The sequence below is a fragment of the Stegodyphus dumicola genome, chromosome 9, assembly GCF_044657685.1.
Source record: "Stegodyphus dumicola isolate Sdum_Otavi_A_Nest chromosome 9, ASM4465768v1".
Taxonomy (NCBI): domain Eukaryota; kingdom Metazoa; phylum Arthropoda; class Arachnida; order Araneae; family Eresidae; genus Stegodyphus; species Stegodyphus dumicola.
This window is the reverse complement of record NC_140776.1, coordinates 65,803,187-65,821,010: the sequence shown is the minus strand read 5'-3', so window position 1 is coordinate 65,821,010 and position 17,824 is coordinate 65,803,187. Positions and strand designations below refer to the sequence as shown.

Here is a 17,824-nt window from a genome sequence, read left to right as displayed (position 1 = left end):
ACAAAAAAAAAAAAAAAAAAAAAAAAAAAAAAAATAGAGAAATATGTTTTTTATCCAATCCATTGGGATCTGAATTATACAAGACATTATAGATAATGTGGTTAAAGGGAGGTGAAAGAAAAGCGTCACATTTTCTACAGCAAAATTCATCTTTTCATGGTAGTATCGAGATGCTCATTGTTGGAAAACAAATGTCAAATGCAAATCTTGCTAACAAAAATGATGATTATTGGACTATAAGAGTGAATATTCAAATGGAAATTTTAACAAGAAAAAAAGCTCCAATCGTATTGGTCTTACAGTAAATCAAAGATTAACTACGTTGAATTATCAAACAAATAAGAAACTAAATAAAAAATATTCTTCGATCCTTAAGAAATACTCAGATAACTAATATTTTTTTAAACAGCTTAGTCACCCCCATTTAACTGTCTCAGAGACCATAATAATAACTAGCTGTCTTAGAAGAGATGACTTCGTGGAGAACATAGAAATTAGGCTCGTAATTATTCTGTACGGCAAAATTCACTAAACAGCCTGACAAGTTCTACGCTTTTATTATGACATAAGCAAATAAAAAGGAAAATTACATCAGATAATTTTAATCATTTCACATCGGGAATTACTGAGTACTGCGCGACAGAAACAAAACGTTCTCTTTTCAATGATGAAAAAAGAAAGGATCAAAACGGATAATTTAAGTGCAGAACGATTCAATAATCAGTAAACGTTAAAAAAATTGCACTTCAATAAACTGGCAATGAATGGCAATGGAATTAGAACAGAAATACATAAAACTACGGTGACAGTTTCATAGCAGAGCTTTATTATGAAATCCGTAATTTTAATTACACATTATAATTTATAAATGTTACACATTATCTTATATTATTCTAATTATTACGATATTCATTAAATCTATGGCTGTGCTTTTCAGCTATCATTGGCAGAAGTCAGTGCCACGTCGATGTATTAGAAAATTATCTTATTTCTGTCCTGGGTAAAATGTCATCTGACTGCATATATCAATGACTCCTATAGAAATGCTGTATTTAACATCTTAAACTCGCCTTCAGGTAGTGCTTAAATAATGGTTGTTGCATTCTTAATGTTATGAAACAGTTCATGTTCTGGTACAGGCGAGGAAGTAGTTAAAAAAATGTATTATATAATAGGATTAAAAAAAATTTTTTAATAGGTTTTAAAAAAATATTAAAATAGAATTTAAACAAAAAAAGTAACATTTTTGTACCAATTACGTTATCACACATTCAAATTCATTGAAATATAAATCGTTTAAAAGTACTTCGATGCTAGTTTAGAGATACCAACAGTAGTCGAAATTATATCTTCGAAGAAAAAAGAGGTCGAAACTATATCTTTAAAATGAATAATTTAAAATTGTGTAAGCAATATTTAGAATAATTTTAAATTGTGTAAGCAATAACAAGTGGCGAAGTCAAGATAGATCTAAGAACACTTTGTGTTGAATTTACCGTCATATACAAGTTCTGTGGCAAGTCGGGTTAACTTTAAATGCATAGTTTGTTTAGAATATTCCAAAACCAAGAGACCAGAATGGGATCTTTCACATTCTCGGATGGGGAAATTAATGAACGTCTTAAGGAGTTGCAAGCTCAGTGTTTCCATTAGAAACATTTAATGCAGAAATACAGTGAAGCAGACTAAAAGAACGTTGTGCGTATGGCATCAAATACAAACATTAATTTCAAGTCCAAAACAAGATGCTTAATTTCGGGAAAATTACATGAGCTCTAAAGTTTCGACATCTGAGAAGAAATATTTCACTAAACATATACTCAATATTATTAATTTAACAATTACGCATTCGTATAAATTCGATATTTTGAGTCATTTAAAGAAAAAGAAATATAGAGAAAGCTTCAGAAAATAGATGTAGGTAAGAAGGATGAAATGTGTTTCTAAATTGCTAATGGAATTAGAAGAATTTAAAAAGTTTCCAGCGAAATACTGCAGAATTTATCCAATGTACAAGTTATTCTGTAATAAAAGCAAAGAAAATATAAACTAGCTGAAAATTGCAATTTAAATTTTTAAATAAAATTTTAAGCCTCGATACGCGATCTGAGTGTTCAAGATTAATTAGTTAACTTGTAGGGTTTATTTTAAGTTTCTAATCCTTTACTGTCTATTCTCGTTTCTCACCTACTATTCCCTATCAGAAAAAGTTTTTAGTATCGCGTTGCATGTAAATGAGGGAGAGAGAGTATTTAAAGGGAGTTTTCGCTTACATCAGCAGAACAAATTAGGAGTCCTTAGTGCCGCGTGTTTGCCGTCAGGCTACTTCGTTGTAGAAAGAATGTAGAGCTGAATATTGTCTTCACTTTGAGACAAAACCTTGACCAAAATTAGGTATTTTTCTTTAGAAACAAGAGGTCAAATATTCCCAGCCCTTGAAGAAAGCAAGTTTACAGATATATCATCGTGAAAATCAATCAGTTCCAACTTTACTGCGGCGTTATCGTCTTGAAAATCAAAATGCTCCATAACATAAGTAGAGAGCTCCAGAAGTAGACATCTCTTCGGCATTAATCTCTATAAAAGGAGATTTGACAAACAATTGAAATCCTTTTGAAACCATGGAAGTGTTTTTTGGATTCACTACTTTCTTACGAACTGATATACTTGCATAGCACAATAAACACACACATTTGTCTTTTACCTTGGTAAAGAAGTAATCGCTTTCCCGTTCCAAATGGAAATGATATAAGTTTTTTTTTTGCCTTTTGCTTGAACACGCCATGTTAGAACAGACCTAGCTTGGTACCAATGGGTAAATCAAACTATCCAAGTTAACAAACGTCTAATATATACACGAAAAACATTATGTGCACAACCTCATGCGTATACAATAAACTATGAGATGAGGTTGACAGTGGCAGTTGCGTAGGAGAAACAAGCAGTTGTCGTCAGCGTCAGCTCAGTGGAGGAATCAAACCTTGATTTACCGATAATGTCTCCGCGAGCTACTAGTAGCTCGCGATCGACGGTTTGGGAATGACTAATTTATAGGATCTCGTGGATAGGCAGAAATCGACCAAACCTCATGTCACGCCTAATTCACCGCAGGAGTATTTTTAACACTAACATATTAGAAGATATGTTCCTTATTCAGTTTTCATGCTTTTCAATTAATTATTAATTATCAGAGAGAAAAAAAATGTAAAATTGAAAATTATATCGGCCCCTTTCAGTTTAAAAGAGAACACCAATGTTAGTGAAGTATGCGTTTTGTATAGGCATAATTATTCCTATAAATGAGCATAACACATAAACAGAAAAAAGCAGGAAGAGAGAAAATATACAATATATTAAAATAAATAAATAAAAATAAAATTATAAATAAATGTTAGCGAGAAGGCAGAAAAATTTTTTGATTAAAAAAATTAAAATAATGACAATAAAAAAAAACACGTCTTTATTAAGTTATAAAGAAAAGAAAATACGAGTTTGTGATTTAGCAATGCACGCACAAAAGGCATTTAAACAACGAGCAGCGAAGCGCTTTACAGTTAGGGATAATAATCAACTGATAATCGGAGAGAAAGAATTTCCAGGGCCATTCAAGATTTAATTAATAATTTCCTCTAATGAGTTTTAGTTTGTACTTATCGTGTTTCTAAAATTTAATGAATATGTACATGAACTGTAGGAAACACAAAAACTAGCAAGGTCATTGCGAACGCAGTGGTTAAAATACTAGAAACTGATTTTCATATTTCATTAAGGAAATTAATCTTAAGATCATGCAACCATTCCATTCGACGACGATGAGGTGAGGAGGATGTTCCTTTAATGCAGCTTTGAAGGGAAGTTGTAATTTCACAATTTAAAGTATTCACGATTAGGAGAATACATACGAATATATACTAAATTTATTATTTCTAAATCACAAATCGTATAATGTGTTATCACTTTGGAACAAAATAATAATATTGAAATGTGGTTAATTTCGGTCTGCATGTCATAATAAAATTCTACCTTTGTTTTCAGAGTTAACATCGTTCCTAAAATATATGTCTGCAAAAATAAAAATAAAAGAAAGGGGCGATTTTAACGTTTTGTGTGCTACCTTTATTTATTAAATATCACGTTAATCGCAATTAAACCAAAAAAATTCAACTCAACAGCAATATCGCAAAATAATTTTAAAATGAGCATACCTTTAGAATTTCCGATACACAATCTCGCACGCTGGAGATAAAAATGTTCCCCACCCTTCCATACAGTATTGCCATTGCTCACTTTAAATTCGTTGAGTTTGTTAATCAAAAATTCGTTAAAGTTTTACAATAAGATGAAATAGAAAACAAAACAAATTCTGTACTCCAAAATTTGGCTTCCAGATGCTCATATTCGGTGGAGGTCACGAAATTCATTTTTATTTTATAACGCTTTTACAATTTTCTTAAATTGCCTTTTAATTAAAAAATGTTTCTTTAATAGCTCTAGACAATACTAAAAACGTTTTACTACACAACAACAACAAGTTAACAATTTTCTTCTCTTTCTCCCTCTCGATATATAATGAAAAAGCAAGGTAGTAAGTACTATATAAAAACCATATATATAGTATGTGCGTTCTTTACAAAAGTGCAATTTTGATTGCATTGTAATATGTCAAGGAATTTATCAGAAAATAATAATAATAGATAGAAATAAAAATTAAAAAGATAAATATCGTATAATATTTCGCTTTGTTCCAATATAATATTTACAACTGCGAACTCATAAAACTTAATTTTTATTGTTGAGTAGCATTAATCAAGTTCAAAAAGAATTTTAATTTTATAATTACTGGCGGCTTCTATATTCTTTCTCGAAACTAAGATTATCATGAAATTTCATTAGACTTATTGTTTCATTATCACCATTTTTATGCAAAGCAGATATAGAAATTTTGCAGTCATTCTTTTACAGTGTTAGAATCTATAAAATACTATAATCTTGTTTTATTTAAGATACCATGGTATAAAATACTATAATCTGTTACTTTAAAATACTATCTTAAAGGCTGTTTTCCGCTGCCCCATTCGAATCGTAAGCAAGGGAATACGCTGCGGAAAAAAGGTCGACTCGCTTAATTTTTTCCTCCAATTTCATTTTTGTTTAGCGTGTTTCGTTTCATTTAAAGGAAGCGAACGAAGGATGATTTTAACTATAGTCTCAAATGACGTAGAGAAAATAAATGCATGCCGTTATAACGACACAAGTTAGACCGCAAATGGAGCCAATGTATGCAATAAATACATGCAGTTATAACGACATAAGTTAGACCGCAAATGGCCTTGAAGTGGCTACTTTAAAATAACAGACTATAACTGTTGCAAAGTGCTGTTAACCGTGTTAACAGATAAAAAGACTTTTAAAACGATTAACTTATCGTTGCATTCAGCAATGCACTTTAATTACAGATTAAGTAAATTAATAATATTGTATCGGTATAATTAAAAAATTGTAATTCGTCGTCGATTGGCAACATTGTATACCGTATGTCAAATACTGAATATATGTCGAAATTGAAAGTACAGTAGAACTCCATTTATCTGAATCGATTGCGATCGGACCCCATTCAGATAATCACAAATTCGGGTAATTGGATTTTTCCCGAAGAAAGGGTCTACGTACACTTTTGTTAATTACTGTATGTACTGTATGTTGAAAATGGAAGAAAAAACTGTTTTTAAAGAAAGATAATTTAAAATGAAACGGCAACACTTTTACATGTTAGATAGCATATTGTACAGTACTCGCAAGTGCTGAAAGTCATTGCTTGCTGAACATCTCGGTCGATGTAAGCTGTTTGCCGGACACCGTGCCTGCAATTAAAATTTCTTAGCCTGTCGTTGCATGCTTTAGAGGATGATCAGCCAAGCATCTGAGCTAAGACTTTAGCTTTTTCACAAAGAATCGGACCTGAAATTGGGTTCCTCATAGAATGTTGCTGCAAAAACCATTTAACCCTTTGCGGCACAGCGTGTCCGGTCTGGACACACCTAAAAATTTCCTTCTGTACGCACAGAAAAATTGAATGAAAAAGGATTTATAGGTTATTATAAGTTACTCTGAAGCTTCTTTATTTATAGAAGATGGCAGCTCAACACACATCAGTCCATATATTTTAGCCATGTTTAGTATTTTTAAGACCCTCATTTTTCAAAGAAATCTTCCAGATGTTTTTTTAGGGTATAAAAGGAATTGTTTCAAAAGAAATTTCTATGTTATTTTTTTTGGCTGTATACTAAACTGCTTATTCTATATTAGTTTTAAATTTTTACCTTGAAATCTTGCCTAAAATCAAACGCCGAACCCTAGGTGTGCCCAGACCGGGCTCTCCAATAATCTAGGACAACTGAGAATCCGTATTCTTTGTTTCTCCGCATCTCATCGGTCAGTTCATTGACAATAATGCTCGTTTCAGCACTCTTCAAAACTATTCAGTGAGTGGGCACACCCACAGAATTAAAACGATGAGTGCTATCTTCACAAAATTTTACTTGTGTAATCCTCTAGGCCTAACTAGACTGCCTATCTTTTCTTTTCTCTTTTTTTTTTTTTTTTTTTAAATCAAAACTCCAACTTTAAAAGGTAGCGTGCTGGAAAGGGTTAAAAGCGACAACTTTTAAATTTTTGTTCGTTGCTGCCTTCACTGATTTTCTTGAAGAACTACCATCTTCGTTTTCAAGCAGTGACACGAAGTTTAAAAGTGTAGCTTTGCTTTTTTTTTAATGTCTGAAATCGTTGATTGTCCAACACTATGCTTCTGTCTTACTTTTTTTCTTAAATTCTGAAAGCTATTCGGATAGTCGAAGTTCGGATAATTTGAGTTGTACTGTATTCGAATTTTTCGGCGAATGAAAACGTGACTGTCATCGAAATAAATACGATTTTATCAAAATCAAAAATAATAATACTTATCCACAATATTAATACAAGAGTCCAAATTTTTCCTCCTAACATACAAACGCTAGTTTTAACATACCCTTACCACAGAAATGCCATTCAAGAAGCAGAATTCAATTTCATAACAACACCTTTACTTTACAAGCTCAAGCTAATTATCGATTCATATAGATAAGCTATTCCATATACACTCAGTTTAAGTGTTTCAATAATGGACAATTGTCTAACATTGAACGTGGCAAAAGATAATCCGAGGTCTTGAAAGCCTTCAAAAATGTACGCAGTGTGATAAATTTACCACAACAAAAGCAAATGACCGAAAATTTACTTCTTATTTGGATATCGTAATATCTAATTAAGAAATACATTTCCGAAAACAGACTTTTTTAAATTAAAAAAAAAAAAATCTGTTTAATTTCAGGCAATGAAAAAGGAAGCCATTTTTTTATCTCTCACATTTTTTTTATTTGTTAAATTAGAAAAGATAAAGAACTGCAATTAATGAAGTACCAATATTACTTAGAAGTATTTCCACTGTATTTCGCTAGAGACATATTACGGCAAATCTGCCTCAGTTTTCTTCTGCGTCTTTCCATAGTCTTCTAAAAGCACTCAATTTTACGAAAATGTTAAGATGTTCCTTTTGGCTCCTCACTTAAGATTTACATGAATTCCGTGACGCCTTCACCAATAGCCTAGGGGTTAATACCGCTAAATGCTGGGAGTTTGTCCTGGGTTCCAGGCGAACGGGTTGGCTACATGAATAGATTCGTGGGTTTCCTCATGTGTAACGTGAACAGAAAGAAAGACCTCCATGAAAGCAATTCCATCCTTTAGGCAGATAGTCCCCCGTATGCTTTGCCATATTACAATAACCTTATAAGGTATTTTCTCTCTCCTTCCAGCATGCCTGCGTGGACGTCTTCGTGGTTTTCCCCGTGTGTAACGTGTATACGAGCCAGTTGCTTTTAGAAAGTCCTCCACGAAGGCCTACCTCCCTTTAGGCAGTTAGCTATCGTGTGCTTTGCCATAATCAAATAAATCAAAATCAATCAATTAGTATGCATTCGGGGTGTAACGGTAGCACACTCGGCGCATATTCGAGAGGCCCAAGTTCGAGTCCCAGCGAAGGCACTGCATATTTTTAAAGTCTCCTCCTTTTAAAAAAATAATAAATTAACGATTCTAGAATCTAACCAGCTTAGCGAGGTTTACTTGAAAAAGATTTAAAGGCAATAAAGAATATTACGTGCCTATGTCCAATTCGAATGAAGCTGTACCTACAAAAGTCCTTGAACCCTGTTAAAAGATGCTACAGCTATCCTATAAAATTTTTTGAACACAACTGCAGACAGTTTCCGAATAACTTATCCCAATGATTTCATTTGCCGTCTCAAATTTTCCAACTATTTCCACGGTATTTGACTAGATATATTACGGCAAAAATGTGTCCAAATTTTCTTCCGCATCATGATACTAACTACTAAATTCGAAATTATTTTAATGAGAATGCAATGAATAAAGAGTATGAATTTAATAGCTTGCGAAAATATTACTGGTAGAGTCGTATAAAATGGAAACTTTAAGTTTAAACGCTGATATCAAGAAATATAAGGCTTTATATTTACACAGTTTCATAATAGAAAACTGGCATTGCTCCAAATGTAAATTTTCACTTATTCTGCATCTACTCTTGCATTATTCACTCCATAAATAAACTTAAAAATCCGCTGAGTTCTTGGTTTGTTACAGGATAAACTACCTTGCATGCGTTTTGGTAATTTATCACGGCAATAAATCGATTAATAAAACACTTCTCTTAAACTAAATCTAACAGACTTTTACGCGAATAAAGGATGACAGCATAAAATCAGATTTTTAAGTGCCTTGCAAAAGTATGGGCGCATGCGTCAAATTATTGATTTCATCAAGCACAAACTTATTGTAATGCGTAAAGAAAGTACAATATATTGAATATTTTTTCTATTAAGTATATTACAGGTCACACGTCTTTCGAAACATTTTCCATATGCGTCCGAAACAATCAATAGTTTTATATACAATAAACTATGAAATTTATCACTTGGAGATGCCATAAATAAGTAATTATCTGACAAAAACAACCGCGTTCGAATTGGAAATAGTCACGTAAGCAGGGTGATGAAGAAAAGCATGATGTTAGAAAATGTCAGTTTGAATCAAGAGCTGGCATCTCTATCGTAATCAAATAAATGCTATTAATTTTAAGAGTAGTTGTTAAAAATGGTCATGGCCACAAAAAAAGAAAATACTTGCATTCTGAAAAATATATATTGTAGTGAAATATCTCGAAGATGTTAGGTTATTTGATTATGGCAAAGCGCCAGACAGCTATCTAAGAGGGCGTGCCTTCATGAAACGCTTTCTAACGGAAAGTGGCTCGTATTTTACACATGGGGGGAAAGAAAAAACACAACAACTATGCAGCCAGCTCGTTTCGCCTGGGTTCGAATGCAGGTAAAATTATTAGTATTCAGCAGCCTTAACCGCTTGACCACCTGTGGGCCCATCTCAAAGAAAAATTTACCATTCATAACATGGCTTAATTTCTAAAATTAGAAGTGCCAGAACCCTATGCAAGACCGTCAGCAAAGAGGAACAAAATAAATAAATACAATGACTATTAAAGTAGTCACGTTAAATCATTAATAATTTAATTAATATCAATAATTAGTATTTGTCAATTATTATTTAATTATTGATTATTATTTAATTAAATAAAATTAATTATTATTATCAAAATAGTTATATAATTAAAGATAAACGTAATTAAATAATTAAATTAAAATTTAATCAAATGTAAAGAGATAAATTAAAATTTAATACGCGATTTGTAATACAATTTTATTGCAAAAAATAAAATTTTCGAGATGAAATTTCTACTGAAATTGTTGTTCAGTTACAAAAAGAAAAAGAAAAAGAAAAAGAAAAAGAAAAAAGCGCCGGAGCCTTCTGATTCAGGGTTCCGCTGCGCTCAGGCGCAATTTAAGCTCTGATTCATAATTTTTTGTAAACTGAAAAAACAAATTAAGTATCTATAGAAAAGGTGCAATCAATATGCTAGATAATCAATTACTAAAAACAATATCAACAACATCAATTACTAGAAAACTTTATCATCATCATTCGATTTACATGCGGACTATAATGTGCAAAAGAAGAATGGAAGAAAGTTTAGCTACATACAATCACCAAAAGAAACAAGATAATAATCACAAATTGCTAACATTTTTTTTGCAGCTATAGGATCTGAAATATTCCTATACATCTCCTGTGAAAGATTTCTTTAAAAAAAATGAAAAAGATTTCTGCGTTACAAAAGTAAGGATTCATCTGCCGTTCACTCGCGTACTGAAAAACGCCACATCAAAATGGTGATTACAGGATCACTAAGTTGAAGGCCAGATTTCTCTACTGTAAAGGGTAGGTTCTATTTGGTAAGAGATTTTAAATACATTACAATATGAAGAAGGACAAACGCTGCAGTGAAGACATCGAAAGAAGGTGATGAAATCAGATGATTAAAATGATTTGGGCAGACATTATTTTGTATGGCTGCACTGACACATCTTAATCGATGGAATGTGCACTGTTGAAAAATACCGAGGAAAGTTCTTGAGCTTTGTATGAAGCTTTCTCGAGATGCAATAGATAATGATTTTGTGCTAATGGACAATAATACTCGTCACCATCACGCCCTATTGGTGTCATATTATTTTGGAAGCCAAGGAATCAACTGAATGGCATGATCTGTACCTTTAATGAATTGAAATTCAGTTGTGCGGGGCGTCGACTTTCATTACTGCAATTTTTACCACCTTAGCAAAAGTTTCAGAACACCATTCAGGGTTGTTAGAACAGTTTTGATCTAAGATGTGATATCCATGGAGAATCAAATCTAAAGCTTTAAAATCTGTCAGGGGTACCTTATATATAGCCTCTTAAATTGCTCACAAATCTGGGCAAACGATTTAATTACAAAATGTAAATTCAAATTTTAATATTATTACATTTATTCTTAATTAGCCTATAAAAGGGAACTATACTTTACAGATATACTAGTCATAAAAAGATATAGATCTAAAATTTTCACTTTTTAATTTTCGAAATAAAGCAACTTGTGCATATTTTTTTTTTTTTTTTTTCGCCAGTATGGTTTCAGAATCACTAATTCAATATTAGTTTTATCCATGCTTCCGGTTAAATCAGTTTTCGTTTAAACGAAGTTCGGCCAATTGCTTAACATCATACTAACTTTGCTTTTTACATTGCAGACATTAGAAGACTAAAAAAATAAAAAAGTTTTTCAGCAGCTTCTGAAAATGTTTTAGCCTACAATGTCAATCTTTTTCATTGCGACATTTAAAATTTAATAGGAAGAGAAATCTTAAAAATATTATATCGTAATTAAATTAAATCTGCCTATACAGATCGCTTGAAAATTACTGAACATATCAGTTTTCAGCAAAAAATAATTGCATTTTTCCCCCATAAAATATTTTGTTCTCAGCAGCAAATTTTATCTCATCACATAAGTTTGAATCTCGACAAACGGGTTGACTATACGGGTATTTCTTCATGTGTAACATACAAACGAGTAAGTTACCTTCCATTTGTTCGTAGATATCCCTCGAGTAATTTGCAACGCATTTCAACGTGCTTTCATTTACGGAGAATTTACTTCTTTTTACTTCTTTTTAATGCTCTTCAGGCAAGAGACAAAATATCGTTTCAAAGCACATTTTGCAATACGCTTCAAGCAAAGTAAAATTAAAAATTTGTTTTCTACATAGGCCTAATTTTTTTGATTGCTTGTATGTGCCGGGGGATACACAAATATGCATAGAGGCCACAATTTCGTAAATTTCTTGGGAGATTTGTTGACTAAATCTGCAGTTTAAGAACAACTAATGAAATACGTGCATCAGTTGGTAAGGTTAAATTCAGTTTACCTAAATTAAACGCTAGTCTAAATTTGAATGATTGCCGAAGGAATTATGCTCGCGTCTTTATCTTTCAGTACTAGAACTCTGAGTAAATTCGACAATGTAAAACTAATAAAGAATTCGAGCTTACACTTGAAGTTACAGAACTAAATTATTAATAAAATGAAGTTCTGATACTTGCGACCGATGAGATAAAATGATTTGAAACATTTGTAAATCAAAATTAAGTTTAAAGCCTAACAATTTGACTCTGCAGTTTCAAATTACCAACTAACTTAATTACGTGGCAGATGTAAGTTCACCAGCTGGTATTAACAACGCTGAAAGCAAACAAATGTAGGAAAGTTTCACACCACATGCGGATACTTGGAGATTTTCGACCCTATTTAACCCATTTCATTTGCATTTCTAGTGGAGTAGATAAAACAGTAGAAGTGGAGAACAGATTCAACGCAAGAAATCACGTGCTAAATGAAATAAACTATATAAGTTATCTTCTAGATTTACAATTAGTCAACGAAAAAAAATATATATATATATATAAGTGAAATTTTAAGAAAAACAAATTTGGTGCAATTTTCTATAAAGTGATCTATGTATTCTATAATTCCCCATAATGCTATCCTCTTTTCTCCAAACTCCTCTCCTTGAACTCCTTTCCTTTTCTGTCAGAAATGTCAGTCGATATGTTTTCTTGCTTTCAATTATTATTTCAAATTGTTTTTTAACGCACAATTGTAAATATAGGATCCAGAATTCTCCCTTCCATTTTTAATAGAAATGAGAGAAACAGGCTTGAAAGAAATAGATGTCCTTATGAAAATAAATTATCTAATAATTTCTAAATTAGAAATTGCTACTCTATCCATATTTCCTTCCTTTTTTTCCTCACCCCCTCAAATTACCGACAACAAGCATTTAATACTTTCAGCATGCCAGAAAAACGTGACTTTGATATATATATATATAAAGAGTCCGGAAGTTAAACCCAGCATTACCTACGAAATACATTAGACCTCACAAATGTGCTCCTCACCCCCGGAAAAAAAAAAAAAAAAAGGGTAGAACTAAAGTAATTGATAAGATGATACATATGATTTCTTCCCACTTATATCCATCGCTTTGAGATTCTGAAACTATATACTCATAATATGTAAAGATATATTTTCTATAAATTTAACCAGTTTCAATTTATGTATTGGCTATTTTTAAAGTAAATAGCATTTTAGTTTATGAAAGGCAAAGGATTGTTCATAGTTTACAATATTTTTAGCGATACGGGGGGGGGGGTGAAATCAGTACTCAGAAAAAATTTCAAGTTTGTGTGCGATAAAATTTTTGTGTTTATGCATATTTCACCTACTTTCATCTGATCCTACTTTCCTAATTAAAAGCTTTTGCATTTAAGGGCGCGTTACGAAAATTCATTTTGACTAACCTCTTTCCCGTTTTATTCTTAAAAGAAAACTTTACATTAAAAAAAAATTATCCAACAAGGACTTTTTTTTTTTTTTTTTTCAATTACATTTATCAATATTACATGTAGCCAACGAGAAAGATCTAAATACTTTATATTTGCTTACTCGGGTACAAATGAGCACATAAATGAATAAGAATTGAAACTTTGTTTAAACAAACAAAATCTTCTCCAAATCCTTAATGTATAGCTAAAAAATTTATGCGTTTACATAGAAAGCGCTCGAATTTTAACATTTTCCTTCAGAATACTTCCGCTTCACAAAACTCAGAGGAAACAACAATAGTGTAATTAAATAATGACCACTCTTTTCAAAAATACATCCTCTCTTAATTACCTTTCTCCTCGCTACCGTCGTACTAAAATCGCCTCGCCCGAAACGAATCGACCAATAACACCCCACGTCCGTTGACGTCACCGAATCCATCCTCATCCTCTAAGACTCAGGGAACACCATGATCAGAGAGCGGAAAAGTTGGGTTCTGTGTGGGTGGTGGCCCCTCCGCACGTTGAAGTGTTCACCGTAGTGTGTAGTTAAGGATTAGTGTTCGTTTCTTTCTCAACCTTTGTACAACCTTGCGTGTTCACCATACCAAACCTCGCAGCAATGACGGAAAAAGCAAATAAAAGTTGCCCGGCTCTTGTGACGCGGAGCACGTGGCAATAAGATGGCCGCCACGTACCAGGTGTATTAGATTATTGCCACCGCAAGGTGCTGTTATTTATCTTCTTTATTGTTATCTCTTTTCCTACCACCCTGCAATATTAAGTTGCAGGTTGGAGTGCTTGCCTTAAAAGTTCACATAAGCGGGATAAATTTCACTGCCAAGGTAAGTAAAAAAGGAAAATTAATAAAAAATACAAATAATCGGGTGCATTAGGCATCTCATACTATCCATAAAGATGCACTAGGCATTGCTTTTTCAGTAACAACCCTAGCGCAAGAGTAAAATGTAGCAAAGTTTTTAAAAAGTGTTTCCCAAATACGTTTCATTTAAAACACTTTTCACACTACAGATAACATAACATTTATGCCCCGTTATCATATATTATAAGCTCCACGTGTTCTGTTTTTTATTTAGCCTTTTCGAATATAAAACTTACGAACATTATTTTTAAGAATAATCAAATGCTTTCTTAAAATACTGAACACTCCATTTTTAATTTTAAATGTGTAATTAACTATGATGATTTGCTTTATTCAAGCAAAGCTATGAAATTTTTATGCTTTAAATTAGGTTAAGCCGTATTAGAGATCGCTATAAAACCAATTTACACAATAATTTTGATAGGCATGGCTGAATATCTTACTTTACATACAAACAGATTTATTTTCTAGTTTGAGAAAAAAAAGGCCCCAAGAAATTCTCTGACGTTAAAATACGTTCAGCATTTTATTATGGCAAAGTATTCGAACGTAAGAAAAATAATAAAAAGAATTTTAATATGCAATTATTTAGTGTTACTAAAAGTCACATGAAAATAAAGCAATTTACAAATGGAATGCAACAGGAATGAAGCATCCTATGATTGATTTATTTTTAAGAAAGTTTGTTTTATATGAATTATATTCTGAGAACACAAGTAAAAGTCACTGTTGATTATTACAGTGTGAAATCCGCTATTGTATATTCCGTACACTATAAAACTGAACAATGTATTACAAACTTTCTTACCGAAATATAAAATGAAATTTGAATAAGTTGGTACTTACAACATAAAAGAAGATTTGCAACATATACTCTCAGGGAAAAAGTTTGGGAAACACTTTTCTTTTTAATTGTAGTTAACATGAAATTAAATTTTGTATTTTTCAGTAACTACTGCATTTAAAGGCTATAAATAATTCAACTCTATAAATAATTACAATAAAGTGAAGCGGAAACGAATCAAGAAGATTAAAAAATATACAATTATATATATATAATTTTGTTTTTCATTTTCAAATTTATTATGTGTTCAAATTTATGGATTTGCTGTATAACCGATTTTTTTATGTATTTTTGATGGCTATATACTTTTCACGCGAAGTAACAACTATTAATTACTTCCCAAGGAAAACATAAAGGCACTTTTAAAGAGGGAGGTGCATTTACGGTTAATACGATCATAAAAAGTTTTATAGAGGTTTTTATCGAATAAAATTTTTATTATTAGCTATTTATTAAAAAAAAAAAAAAGGTTTTATTTAGAAAGTTTCTAACAAATACAAAACAGTGGTTCTGAGTCTTTCCTATATTACACTTACAGGCAAAGACTAAGAGTAAAAGAAATTTTTAATTCACTGCCAAAAGCATATACTTCTATGCAGACATTTCAAATAAGTTCTATAAAGAAATTTACGTTAATCTACAGAATTTATTTTGTTTTTTCTAAAATTTATCTTTTCTGGAAGAAAGAGTTAAATGTCAAAAAGAAACACAATTCTAGCCCAAAGTATACGTTTAAGAATTCGTTTCATAGAAAGGAAAAAATAAATTATGATTTTATTAAAAGCGCATTTCATTTTGAGAAGCACAACTGCACAATGAACTACCACGTTCTGCCTTGCTGTTCTTACAAAAGCAAATAATGAAAATGCCTCCCAAGAGCTAGAACAATGGTTCTCGATTATTTTGCTCATTCCTCTTCCTCCAAGATCTTATGCCAAGTGCTGCATTCTAAATACTGTGTAAAAGCAAAAACGCCTTATTTTAGAAATTAAGTGTTCTTATATTTAATAAATAAATATTATTCAGTTTTTAATATGTAAAATTATTATACTTGAATGATATAAAGAAGAAAAGCATCTGCGTTGGTTTCGCTGCTTTTATAGAAACCTTTTCAGACTCAGGTCACGTAATTTCAGCCACACCGTGGAATGCCTTTCCAAAGACAGCCTGTTAAAGGTGTGTGCCTATCAGTTTGACTTCAAACAAATCTGCCTTGAATTTTTTTTGTAGAATTCAAGACTGGATAGATATATTCTACAGAAGGGGAGTACTTTCTACGACATTTTTAATTAATGAACATTCTCACATTTCAACCGCTTCTATCGTATATTCTAATGCCAAGTAATTTACGGGGTATTTGATCTAGGAATTCTGTAACACCATGTTCTGATATTTAAAACATATTAGGGGGAAATCGTAAAATAAAACGACAAAAACTTTTCGTTTACTTACAAAGAAAAAAAGTGAAAAACCTTATAAATAAGAAAATACTAGTATTACTGAAATAAAACATTTAAAAAATGTTTTTAGCGACTTTTGTTCAAGGGAAAAAATAAATAAATAAAATGCAGTCACCTAAAATCAAACTTTAAGGATACAGATCTGCCAGATCAGTGCCAGACTCTCATTTAAATTCGAATACATTATTTAACCGCTTATTGATTGGATGGTGGCGATAGGATAATTCTACATTTACCTGTGTCTTAACTGTACATATCAGTTTCGGTTCATTTACTCAATTGGAGGTAATTTCTCTACGTTTACTTTTGGATCAGTTATACCTATTAATATTTGAAGAAGGACGTTTGACTTACTAAAATAAATGAAAAGTTTTATTATATATATGTTTATGCTTTTTACACAATGATGAAAGGATATAGATAACCGGATGTAGATAACGGATAAAACGGATATGGGATCTAGATAACCGATAAAAAAAGGAACATTTCCAGTGTTAGGAAAATCGATTCAAAATAACACGAATAAAATAAAGGTCCTTCATTTTCTAAGGCGACTGCTACAAATTTTGTTTCATGCTACACTTACAGAAGAAGAGGTGAATGAATGTATATACCTGCGTTTCTATATGTACATACATACAAAAACTGCAGTTCTTTTTTTTTTTTTTTTCTTTCCCATTATAATACGTAATAGGCCTTCCGTCCTTTTTTAAATGTAATCCTGAAGGGAGTTATCACATCTAGCAACGGTCCAAGCCAGACGGGACTTCTGAGAAATGAGATTCTGATAGCACTGGTTTAAACGAGAGGATTCTTAGAAAAAACAGCTCCGCTGGAAGCTAAGTCCCGTCTAGCTACGTAAACGATACGTGGGATATTGTGAAACTTCGCCGAAAATGTTTCGTCTGTAACTCTGTCCCGGGTAGAGATCAACCAATCAGACGAAAGTTCTGCTTTTGAAGAATCACGTGATCCCAATCTTAGCGACAATCGATTACCGTTTGTCGTTCAAGCCTGTTTAATAAGTAAAAATGGTAACCTGGGTACGTAGGTTTCGGGGAAATGTGCGGGTTCTGAGAAACGTCCCTTCGACATCCACTCTGGCGTAGAGGAAACATGTGTGATAGGGGTTTAACATACCGTAGACTTTTTTCCCGTTGTTGTGTTATACAGCTATTATTATAAGTATGAAACATATTTCTGGTTTGAAGTTTAAACATGCAATACAGTTTTTACACAAAATCG

At 32.0% G+C, this 17,824-nt stretch overlaps 2 protein-coding genes across 3 annotated transcripts in view; one reads left to right on the top strand and one right to left on the bottom strand.

Annotated features, from left to right (window-relative positions):
- LOC118195958 (midasin) overlaps positions 1-17,824 on the bottom strand; it is a 589,327-nt gene that overhangs the window by 294,631 nt on the left and 276,872 nt on the right. The gene's annotated exons all lie outside the window — the stretch shown is intronic.
- Positions 13,857-17,824, top strand: part of LOC118198373 (uncharacterized) — a 75,677-nt gene continuing 71,709 nt past the window's right edge. For both annotated transcript variants that reach the window (XR_015043004.1, XM_035370035.2), the window contains exon 1: positions 13,857-14,237. The gene's annotated coding sequence lies outside the window, so the exon portion shown is untranslated. The remainder of the gene's footprint in view (positions 14,238-17,824) is intronic.